The 11,123-nt window shown below is 34.4% G+C and overlaps 1 pseudogene; it reads left to right on the top strand.

Moving 5' to 3' along the window:
* Window positions 1–9,094: 9,094 nt before the first annotated feature.
* LOC144367370 (E3 ubiquitin-protein ligase RNF139 pseudogene) lies at window positions 9,095–10,919 on the top strand (annotated as a pseudogene).
* Window positions 10,920–11,123: the final 204 nt, after the last annotated feature.

Here is an 11,123-nt window from a genome sequence, read left to right as displayed (position 1 = left end):
TGACACATGTTTTAGATGGCAGGAATAAACACATGTAGAGAAATAATAAGCCATATCTATTCACTCATATAATCATGTTTGTGTTATGTATGGCTATGTAATAGAAATTAGCAGATAAAAACATTTATGATGTCCCATTTTTTGGAAGGAGAATCCAGGTGCATCAGGTTGTTTGTACTTTATGTTCTTACTAGGCTGCAGTCAAGCTTTCTGATGGGATTTGTATTCTTCAAGGGTCTTCAGAGAAATAAACTCAACGGTGTGTGGGTGTTTGTGTGTGTGTGCATGCACATGCACGTCTGATAATCGCTCAGTGTCTGTTGAAGACTGTTTCCAGTTTTTCCTATTTTACAAAAATCTAAAGATGCTCAAGTACCTATGGTATAGCTGGGTATAATATTTGTATTTGTATGTAACTTACACAATCCTCCAATATACTTCAGACTCTCTAGGTAACTTATAATATCTGATGCTATGTAAACAATGGCTATAATGTATTAGAGAATAATAACAAGGAAAATATGTCTTTATGTATATTGTAGTCAACATAACCTTAACTACATTTTCCATCTGCATTTGGTTCAATCCACTGATGCAGAACCTACATATATGGAGTGCTCATTGTGTGTATGTTAATAAAGTTAAAGAGAGAGAAAATTCACTTTAAGAAATTGGCTAACATGATTATAGAATTTTGACAAGTTCAAATTCTGATGGACAAAGCAGGTATAGACTAGGAAAATGCTGTAGTTTGAATTCAAAGGCAGTCTACTGGTGAAATTTTTTCTTTCTTAGGGAGAGCAGCCTGTGTTCTAGCAAGGCCTTCAACTGATTGGATAAGGCTTATCTACAATATGGAGGATAATCTTTACTCAAAGTCTACAGAGTATAATGTTGACATCATCAAAAAAGACAAATAAACAAACAAAAGAAACAATGACAAAAAAAATCTTCTCAGAAACAGCCAGAATAATGGGTGACCATGTATGTAAGGTAGGTATCATGGCTCAGTCAAGTTGAAACCCAAAACTAATTAGCATGGAACTGTGGTCATCTCAAGGCTTGACTGGATAAACATCCATTGCCAAGCTCACAAACCTGTGTTTTCACAAAACAAATCTTTATTGTCTAAAAGTACAGTTGCTCACCAAAAGGTCTTTCTATAGGGTATGTTTAGAACATCACAACTGGTTGTCCCAGGTCAAGGGAACTCATAGAGGAAATAAGAAAAGACATCCATAATGAAAGTAATGGTCTCTGCATATCCTAGTTTCAGAATTGATGTACTTCTGCCATATGTCTATGTGGACTATGTCTATGTACTATGTCTCTTTTGCCATATTCTATGTTTCAGGAGTGTATCAATAAATTTATTCCACAGTCCAGGAAAAGGAAGAACCTATGATGTCGAATACAGTAAGTATCCCTAGAGGCCACTTTAGAGGCTGCTCACCCCAATATGTATATAAGCTGTGGATCATTTAGGATATACTCTTGATGGCAAAAAATGTAAATGCTTACAGTAAATATTCTTCTTTATTGATTTACTTATTAATAGCAGAATAATAAAATGTAAAATCTTGTCTTTTCCACATATCCCATCTTCCTCTGCATTTTCATGCTCACCTGCTTATTTTAAGGTACATAGTAGCTTCTAATTTAAGATTGAGCTAAATGTGGCCCTAGAAACATATTTAACATCAGCTTGTTTTTGAATAGCTTGCTTGTTACAAATATTTCTTATCTTTTTATAGAATCGTAAAACAAATAAAAAAGACAAAACAAAGAATAAATACACTGCTATGATTGTATGTAGCACACGAAGTGTATACATACTCTCTGATCCTAAGGGGGAAAATGCCAACACTGACCTGATTTTTCTCTTTTAGAAAATTGTGTGTGTGTGTGTGTGTGTGTGTGTGTTGAATTTATAAAATATAACATGTTGCAAAATACAATTCATCCAATTTTATTTTGAAATAAATATAGATTTTAAAAGGGAAACCATCAATTTTCTCTATTATAGTTTTATTTCAAGCAAATAATTTTCTTTCCTGTTGTTCTGATTAAATAAATTTCGCTAACAATGCATTGAATTTAATAAGAATCATATGAGATGATAAATTTTCTCAATTTGATATTTATGTGTAGAAGGATAACAAGGACAAAAACAAACAAAACCAACCAAACAAACAAAAACTCATCCAAAGAAACCCCAGGGTAAATAACAATAGTTGGTATTTACACATGGGTTTCAGAAGAGTCTTTTGCGTTTTGACACATCTCAGTAGATGAGACCATCCAAAACAAAGAGAGGGTTCAAACCAGTGAGTTTCTGAGAGCAGACTTCAAGGAACCCTTGCATTCTATCCATGGGAGGGAGAAAGAAGAGAAGAAGTTAACAGTTGATTGATCGTTTAATATTTACTGAGTAGTTGTAATCCTAGGGGACCTGGGATACTTTTGAACAAGTACTATATTTAATGAAAAGATTTTGAAATCCTCCACCAAACTCTGCCTCCTGCTTAGGGCCCCTGTGAGGTTCAGCAAGCTTAGGAAATAAGCAGGTCTGTTCAGTTTTCCATTTTCTTTATTTTAATTTCCCATTCCTAAGAATGGAAGACAAGAACTGGAGAATAAGCAGCAGAGATCTCTTTCTTAGTGTTAAATTAATCAAGACTTTTTTTTAATTGTAAGACTCAAAAAAATAGCAATAGCTATTTTTATTTGACTCCTATGTAGGCATTTATGCATAGTGGAGAATCTTCATTCTTAAAAGCACTGTAAAATACCATTTTCCTTGGAACAATAGGAAACACCCATTAAAAGTAATTTCTGTTCCTTAGAGTGAGGATCAGGGTTGGAAGTGTGGAACTAGTGCTGGTTCTCCTTATTGAAATTATTTTGTTTCCATCCATTTTTTACTTTTCTTAAGAATTATTTTTGGCTTTCTGGTTAGCTGCATATGCTCCATGACTTAGGATGGGTTATATTCCAATAATCATGTCGTAAATTGAAAATACAAGAAGTAAAAAATACATTGAATACACCTACCCTACATTGCTCCTAGCTCAGCAATATAGTACACTGTAGAGCATCACTTGCTTCCCCTCATTGTCATGGATGACTGGGGGGCTATGATTCTCTGCCGCTGACCAGCACCATGAGAGGATTCTACTGCATATCACTTCTCTGGGAACAATACAAATTCAAAATATGAAATACAGTTTCTACTAAATATGTATCAATTCTGCACAATTAAAAAGCCAAAAATTAACCTGTCTATTATAAGTAGGAATTACCTATATTTCTTGAATTGTCTAGCTATTTTACAAGTATTTCTGTATTCATTTTAAATTTAATGAAATTTATTTTGATCTCACATATTCCTAAAGATGGTAGAATAATATGATCCTGGAACAAAAGAGGTTTTCCTATCCCTGCTCCAGAGAAAATGTTCTCAAATTCCACAAAGGAAATCAAATTATCTCTCTTTCTTACTGATACCTTAGAAAATATTAATTAAACTTGAATTGACTTAACAAAAATGTTATGTTTATTATTGCTTATGACTTATTTTTGAAATTTTGTCATTTTATTTTCATGGAATTCTTTCTTTTATGGGCGTGGGGGTGGGGCTAGCAATAGAACCTAGAGACTTGCATGTGCTAATCAATGCTAAGTAAGTACTCTCCCACAGAACTATATCCTAGCCACAGTGAATTATATTTGTAATCTGATTTAACCACTGAGCTCATTTAACCACTGATTTCATTCCCAGCCTTTTAAAATGTTTTAGATTGAGATAGGATCTCACTAAGTTGCTTGGTCCTCACTAGAGCTGTAGAGGCTGGCTTTGAGCTCACAATCCTTTTTCCTAAGCCTCCCATGCCTCTGGGATCACAGGCATGTACCACTGTGACAGGCTGTATCATTTTATTTTGTATTTTATGACATATTAACTCAAATAACTATTTATTTTTGGCAACTGAAATGAATCAGACAGCTGTTGTGACATCAATTTTCTGGCTAAAAACAATAAAATACAAAAATACAATTAAGACTCTGAAAAATCTTATTTAGTCAGTGAACTGGTAAGATCTGGAAAAGAATTAAAGTCTCCTGAGTCCAGAGAACATTCCCATGGTTAGAATTATGGAGCTATGTTTATTCAGTTGGGAATTCCAATTTATGAATAAAGTATATCTACTTCTGAAACAGTGATGAAGTAAATATTTTTCACAGTAATATGAAAAAAGCTATATCTTTCTTTGGAAGAAAATTCCATCTTCCTCAAATTGTTTTAGGTTTCCTTGGGACCCATTATATTCACATGACATTTTTCATGATCATTTTTTCTTCCGGGGATGCTATAAGCTGCTTGGATGATTCTTGTGTTGTCTAAAGGTAATCAGGTTGAACAAGAATTTGACTACCCTCTACAATTTCTCTTATCTTTACTTAGTAATGACATTTTTAAAGAAAATATTGCCCAGGGTACTAAAAATTGAAATAATATATACAACATGATTTTTATAACGCTTTCATATTATATTTTGTGGTGCTAAGAAGGTATGTGGGGGGCTGGGGATGTGGCTTAAGCGGTAGTGCGCTCGCCTGGCATGCGTGCGGCCCGAGTTCGATCCTCAGCACCACATACCAACAAAGATGTTGTGTCCGCCAATAACTAAAAAATAAATATTAAAAATTCTCTCTCTCTCTCTCTCTCTCCCTCTATCACTCTCTCTTAAAAAAAAAAGAAGGTATGTGACCTATTTCCTCACATGGGAAGGAGGATGTGTGGCTGGGGCATTAAGTAAAGAAATGATGAGGTACCTGGAGGCAAGAGGCTCTTGCTTCAAAGAAAAAAAATAATCATATTTCACTGTCTAATTGGGATAATTTGGCTTTTTGCTTTTGTAAGAAAACATTTAATTATATATTTCATTAATGATTATTTTATGAATATAGCAAATAAGAAACCTCATATGCTTCATGTAGAGGAGGCTAGCTAGTAACTAGACTTATACAGTAAGTGCTAAGTGTTGTGAGGTATGTGTCCAAAATGTGATAGGAAAGGCATCCAACGAAGTCTAGGAAGAAAATGAATCAAAACACCATTATCTAAGAAGTCATTCATCAAATTAAACTGAAATATAAGTATGACTTGGCTCTAAATATAAGGAAAAAGAGCATGAAGTAGATAGGCACTATCAGTATTCACTAAGGATTTTGACTAATTTCTTCAAAAAAAAATTCTCTTTAATCTTAGACAGGACACTGGATGTGACCAATGTGAGTGGAAATGACATGTTTTGATTGTGGACAGCAGCAATTAAGAGTCATTGTGCAATATTTCATACTTTCTTTTGTTGGTAGAATGTAATCTAAAGACTCAGCTTGAAATAGAAGCCCCTCACAACAATGCAGTTTCCTTACACCAAGGTCTCCCGTAAGTACGATGAGAACATGCTTCACCATGCATTGAAAATGCAGTATTGGGAATAAAATTTGTGAACTTAAGCTCCTGACATGTTAGAGGTGTTTGTCAGTGTGGCTCAGCTTACCTTGATGGTTACAAAAATAACTTCTGTAAATGATGAATAATTCAGAACCAGGAAGTAGAGTGACAAGAAATACTGTTGGGACATCAGGACTAAATCATGAAACATTTTGCTTGCTAATTTTGATGAATTTGATTTTTATCTTGTGACTACATTACTGACATAAATGGACTGATGTATTGTTGGCATACATAAAGTTTCACAATCTTGGCATTGTCGACATTTTGGGCTATATGTTTCCCTGATTTTAGGGACTGTCCTATGTATTGAGGATATTTAGTTACTTCTCTGGCCTTTATATACCAAATGACAGTTGTGTCCTCCTTCTCACTTATACAAGCCAAAAACATTCCCATACATTGCTAAGGATCCTTCACTAGGCAAACCCATCCTCATTTGGGAACTACAGGCATATAAGAGAAAAATGGATGTAAGATAAGCAACAGAGAGTCACTTTCATACCATAAAAGACCATTCACATTTTATAAACTAGTGGGTGATAATCTCAAAGTTTTGTAAAAATTTCTTAGATTATACCATTGAATGTGGATTGCAGAGGGTTAATGTCAACCGTGAGGGTACTCCCTTGGGAGTGTCATGACATGTCTTAGACACTAATGTAGACAGACAACAGTGCATTGAGAGAGGAAAGCAAAAAGTCTGAATCCATTGATGGCAATAGTATCATAACAACATGAGTCATGTAAAATGCAGTTCTTCTCTGGTAGGAAGAATGTGACTTATAAGAAAATTCATAATGGTTTTCGAATTAAAAATTAAATTTCTCTTTAAGTTATATTTAGAAGTCCAAGAAAAAAAGCCTTTATAAAATCTCTTGCATTTTACTCTTACTTCATCTCAAATTTAAAACATTGAAATATTATCCTGTAAATCAAGGATCTTGTACTAACAGTCAGATTTTGAAGGTTGATAAAAAAAAAATTGCTCCACTGTTTTTCGGTTATATACATCATGTGTATTAAATGGTTACATTCATAATCTATCACTGAATGACCATCTTACACTGTATATGCATGATGACATTAGTTTTCCATTAATAAGAAAGACAATACTTATATAAATTTTAAAAGCTTATCTTAAAAAGATAGCTGTGTGAAATTCTGTATATTCTTTTAAGGTTCCTAACTCTCACAAGATCTAGGAACACTGTATTATCATCATTTCCAATGGGGGCACATTAAAGTCATCATTTTTCCTATTATTCTCTACCTGGTACTTTAGAGCAAAATGGCAATTGCTGAATATAGTACACATATCCTTTTGATGGTAATGGTTCTGTAAATTATAGATTGACAATTTAAATATTAAAAAGTAAGCTATAACTTTGGAAACTTTGTATAACGAGGTGGGGGGAAAGGTAGCAAAATGTAAACATGCATTGAAAAACTCACTAATGATGTTTACTTCATTACTTAGCTGCTATTAGATTACATTGGATCACTCAAAAATAGAATATCTTTTCTGCTTTAATAACAGCATTTGTGTTTCTTTTTTATTGCAGGCATGGTGCAAGAGTGGCAATTTCACAGTAAGCAGATGGACTGATGCTATTCATTAGCAATAGTATAACATATCATAAAAAAAGTAATGTTCCATTTAACTACAAGTTTCAAAATCTTAAATCATCCCTCCATGGCTGTCTTATACCGTACATGCATGATGCCATTGATTTTATTTTCATTAACAAGGTAAGAAAAGAAACATTTGAATAAATTTTAAAAGTTTATCTTTAAAAAGATAGCTGTGTGAAATTCTGTATATCATGCATTCTAGCTAGAAGAGAAAAAACAATCTCTCTCATTAGCTAGATTTCCTACTCAGCCCAGCTGGGCCATTGCAGTGATCTAGGGAGTCCAGGTGATCATGAGCCAATGATTATTCATTTGTATGAGCAGATAGAATAACATGCCAGTAATAGTTACCCACAATCAGCATCTGTGCATAGACACTGATAGGGGTAATTGTGATGGCAGCCAAAATGGCAAATCCCAGCATGCTCTCTGCCTGAACACAGCTATTTGAATGAAAAAAAACCAGCAGACATTGAACCTGCTTGCATCTTCCAAATTTTCAGAACTGTGAGGAAATAAATTTCTTTTGAAAATAAATTACACAATCTCAGGTGTTTTGTTACAGCAGCACCAACACACTAAAACACTAATAATATTATACTACTCCAAAAAAGGGTATTGAAAGAGAGAAAGAAAAAAACAGAGAAGAAAATAATCTTATGATGGATGAGATCAGGCATTAGAAATTCTATGTAGCATTTCCAGTACTGCATTTTTTTCCATATAATAAGTGCTCATTCAAGTGCATATAGTATTTTTGACTCCATATAAAAAGTTTTGCTTTCAGTGTGCTTTAATTTATAAAACTGCTTGATTCTATAGACTTAACTGCTTACTCTACTCTTTTCATTCAAAGATAAAAGTGAAAAGATGCCTCAATTAATTATTCAAATTATTTCTTTGTGTACTTCTAACACATTTTATCCATTTCCCTTGTGAGGCCTTCAGCATTCTTCTGCACAAACAATGACACATAGAGTATATCTTCCTAATACAGAGTTGCATAGTTTTTAGGTATAGGTGTAGAATTGGTGGTTAATATAAGATTATACAAGTTGTCTCCTGTATTTAGCAATATTATCTTTCAGGCCATATGAGTGATGTAAAGAAGTTGCAAATCCTCATTAATTATGCTATAATTTATTATTTTAAAATGTCATTTTTTATATGTTTGTTAAGGGATGTATAGAACTTTAACTTAGAAAAACTTTCAAAAAGATTACATTTCAAGTACAAAGGAGGAAAAAGCAAAATGGTATGACTTGCTCCTCCAACACATCAAAGTGCATTGTATCTGATGATGGTACATACGGAGATTTCAAGAGTTGGTGAGTGACACATGTAGATGGAAGCTGAACTATAAGTAGCCTTATAGAAACTGGGGATCCCTGTAAAGCTTTCCAGTGAAGACTATCTGACATTGACTTTTGATGTTAGTTATCTTCCTGGGCAGAGGTTGGGTTAGATGGAGTAATGAGTCATATGTCAAGAATTAGAATATAAATAGTAATTGCACATATATAAAAGAACCACTAACATTTATGAACATGTACTAATTCTCAAGACCTTTGTTAAATGCATTTTAATATATTATCCAAAATATTCTTACTCTAAAATAGAGAGATAGTTATTATTTTATGAATGAGGAAATAGATTCAGAGAGGTGGAGTTATTATATACAGGGCATGCCCAATGTTATGGAGTTTGAATATTATACAATGTAAAACTTGTTTAACAAAAAAATTGGAAATAATAGATTCAAATTAGGAATATATATTTCTGATGAGAAAATTACAGAAAAATTTTAATTTTACAAAACTAACACATAACATAAATATCTGATGGGACATCCGCACCTGCTGCTGCGGGGCCCCACCGCCACCATGAGCATCTGCCCCACCGGGGCTAGGCGGGCGGGCCTGCGGGACAGGGCCCTGGATGGTGGCGGGTTGGGAGACTCCGCCCCCACCCTCCCTCCTACTGTTCACCCTCCCTCCTGTCTCAGGCCCGCCCCACCACTCAGCCTTTCTACTAGCTGCAACTTTAGTGTTGGTGAATTACTATGCTTCTTTGCACATTGACTTCTGTGGTGCCTACAATACATCAGCTTTTGGAATTGAGCTGCTTCTTCGAAAAGGGCCCTCATTATGGATGGCACTCATTATTTTACAGCTAACATTTGGAATTGGATACATCACACTACTCCAGATTCATTCCATCTATTCACAATTAATTATTTTGGATCTCTTGGTTCCATTAATAGGATTAATCACAGAGCTACCCTTACATATCAAAGAGATTTTAGTTTTTACCTTTTCATTGATTCTCATATTAAATACAGTGCTTGTCTTAGCAGTGAAACTTAAGTGGTTTTATTATTCCACAGGATATGTTTATCTTTTAGTGAGGCACATGTATCGAATTTATGGATGACAGTTATTGATGAAGGACACATGGAAGAGGATTCATTTCCTAGATATACTTCTGGCTGAAAAGGATTACAGCTCAGGCTACAGTGTTAATGTACACTTTAAGGATGGCAAATGAAACTGAGTCCTTTTTCATTTCTTGGGATGAATTCTGAGACCTCATTTGCAATCTTATAATTAGTGGATGTGATTCTACACTAACTGTCCTGGGCATGAGTGCTGTAATTTCCTCAGTAGCTCATTATTTGGGACTTGGAATATTGGCCTTTATTGGATCAACTGAAGAAGATGACAGGTGGCTTAGCTTTGTAGTACCAGTTTTATTTTTTATTTTTGTTCTTCAGACTGGTTTAAGTGGGCTAAGACCAGAAGAGAGACTTATTCACTTAAGTAGAAACATGTGCCTTTTATTAACTGCAGTCCTACATTTCATCCATGGAATGACAGACCCTGTATTCATGTCTCTCGGTGCCTCCAATGTATCATCTTTTTGTAGACATTTTCCTCTTCTGTTTGACTCTGCTTGCCTGCTTATTCTTCCTCTTTTACTTAGTTATGTTCTTTGACATCATTATGCACTAAATACATGGTTGTTTGCAGTTACAGCCTTTTATGTGGAACTCTGCTTAAAAGTAATTGTTTCTCTCACTGTCTATACACTGTTCATGATTGATGGCTATTATAATGTCCTCTGGGAAAAGCTTGATGATTACATCTACTATGTTCGTTCAACAGGCAATATTATTGAATTTATATTTGGAGTAGTAATGTTTGCAAATGGGGCTTATACTATGATGTTTGTGTCAGGAAGTAAAATTTGAGCTTGTATGATGTGCCTACATGCCTATTTTATCATCTACTTACAAGCAAATAATGGCTGGAAGACATTTATGAATCGTAGAACTGCTATGAAGAAAATTAATTCACTTCCTGAAATAAAAGGGATTGCCTTGCAAGAAATAGATGATGTATGTGCAATTTGCTATCATGAGTTTACAACATCTGCTTGTATTACGCCATGTAATCATTCCCATGCACTTTACCTTCGAAAATGGCCATACACTCAAGATACTTGTCCAATGTGCCATCAAAAAGTGTCCATCAAAGATGATTGCGAGGATAATGCAAATATCTCTAACAACAATGGCTTTATTGCACCCAATGAAAATGAAAATCCAGAGGAAGCTGTAAGGGAAGATGCTGCTGAATCTGACAGGGAATTGAACAAAGACGACAGTACAGATTGTGATGATGATGTTCAAAGAGAAAGAAATGGAGAGATTCAGCACACAGGCACAGCAGCTGAAGAATTTATTAATGATGACACTGGCTGATTAAAATAGCAAAATCATTGAGGTATTTGTTTAAAATTCAGATCATCCAAAATTGAGTAATATGCTTCACTTCCGTGTGTAACCAAGCACAAAAACAGTATCAATGTTGAATCTGTGAATGGTTTTCTGTTTACTGTGATGTGCTACTGTAAATATACCTCTTTAATTACTTCTGGTCTCTTTGGTGACCTATTTCAATTTGTG

The sequence above is a fragment of the Ictidomys tridecemlineatus genome, chromosome 1, assembly GCF_052094955.1.
Source record: "Ictidomys tridecemlineatus isolate mIctTri1 chromosome 1, mIctTri1.hap1, whole genome shotgun sequence".
Lineage (NCBI taxonomy): Eukaryota > Metazoa > Chordata > Mammalia > Rodentia > Sciuridae > Ictidomys > Ictidomys tridecemlineatus.
This window is presented reverse-complemented; position numbering and strand designations above follow the sequence as displayed.